Here is a 1,914-nt window from a genome sequence, read left to right on the forward strand (position 1 = left end):
ACAATACAGACTATGTGATTAATTTGGATTTTTTCGTTAAAGTAATTAACAATTTAATTAAAATACCAATCTTTTTCGTGCATTTCTTTTAATTTACTTGATAATACTAATGCGAACTTGGAAAGTCGTAAAGATTACTTATATCAATGCTCAGTTGAAAACTATAAATCTCATAATATGAACTTCATTAGAGGGCGCTGAATTTTTCAAAATGGAGACCATAAATATTTTAAAGTTAATGTAAACGAAATTATACGAACTATTTTATTTTGAAACAGGGTCGAGAGGGTTTTTTTTCCTCAAGCTATTACATCTCTTTTGAAAGCTACAAGTCTAAAGTTATATTTCACACCAACGGTTTGTAGGAAATTATTTTAAAAATAGAAAAGCCGTGAACGTATACTTTTTTTATTAAACGAATGTTACATTAGCAAAGATTCGAAAATTGTCAGAAGGGACACGTGATAACAGTTCTATTATAGAAAGAATTATTTCATTAATATTTGTCAGTTTAGGCATACAGTAGTTTTATATTACTTAATAAAACGTTTGAGCTTTCAGAATGATATGATTAATGCATTACGAAAGTGATATAATAAATGCATTACGATAATGCGTTTTCGTTTTGCTGTTTTTTTTCAAAAATAGTTCTTTGCGCTAAGCATTTAATAATCTCATACGAAAAACCACATGAACTGATCTTATATGTCCTAAACTAGAATTAGTGTCTTGAAACAGTTTTGTTGTTATATATTCACTAGAGTAATGCTCAGATTCAAGATAACTTTAGCTGGTTAGAAACTAGAATCATTGTATTTCTTTCTCCAGGCAAAAAGAAAAAGAAAGAAATAGACATTTCAGTTAACTTTTAATTATATTATTAAAGCTGAAACAATATCATAATTTAAAACCTACACGCCGTTATTCGACTAATAGCGTATAGAAAGTGTTAGTAGTTTTTAACATTATTATGACCATAAGAAAATTGTTTTAAACATATATTAAGTATATGTAGTTGTGCCACTGTTCAGAGGCTATCGGAGCAAAAAACAAATATTTAAGACTTTAAAAAATATTCAATATTTTTTTCCATTGCATTTTATTAAAAAAAGATATCGAGGTACTTTACGTAGAAAATAGAGGGTGTTCAAAGAGAATGTTCTAATTCACTCACAGCTCATTGAGAGTGAACATAATTAAAAAAAAAAAGATAGAGTGGCGAAGTGAGGAAATTTCGCTCTAAAATTCGGGACTCGATTTCAATAACAAAGGAAGAACACATAATCCAGTGTTTAGCTTTACGCTAAAACTAAGAATTCCAGTAACATGAAATCAATGTTCAAACAATCCCACTACGCTGGAATTAAGAAACTTGTATGAGGAGAGTCAATATTTGTTTATTTTATGTGTCTGTTTGTTTTATTCTTTCTTTCAAACTCGCCCCCCCAGTGGCACAGCGGTATGTCTGCGGACTTACAACGCTAGAAACCGGGTTTCGATACCCGTGGTGGGCAGAGCACAGATAGCCCATTGTGTAGCGTTGTGCTTCATTTCAAACAAATCTTTCAAACTTTCACGCAAAGCTACACAAAAGGCTATTTGCGCATAGTTATCCTTAAATTTTGAGCTAGTTGACAACAAAAAAGGGAGCTGTTCAAAATTATTGACCGCCGTCTTCTAAACTGGTTTTGAAAGACAGAATATTAATATTTGCTCGTAACTTTTATAGCGAATTCACAACCCCAACGGGTCACGAATAATGGACCCTCAGATCCAAAGTTCAACACGCTGACCACTAAGTCTTGTCTGGCCCGTTATCAGTAGCAAAGTTAACTTTTTCGTGAGACACTGAATAAAACAATAACACAGAAATATCTACTTACTAGCAAAGACCCGTAAGACAACTGTGGTCAA

The sequence above is a fragment of the Limulus polyphemus genome, unplaced genomic scaffold (assembly GCF_000517525.1).
Source record: "Limulus polyphemus unplaced genomic scaffold, Limulus_polyphemus-2.1.2 Scaffold1588, whole genome shotgun sequence".
In the NCBI taxonomy this organism is placed as follows: Eukaryota; Metazoa; Arthropoda; class Merostomata; order Xiphosura; family Limulidae; genus Limulus; species Limulus polyphemus.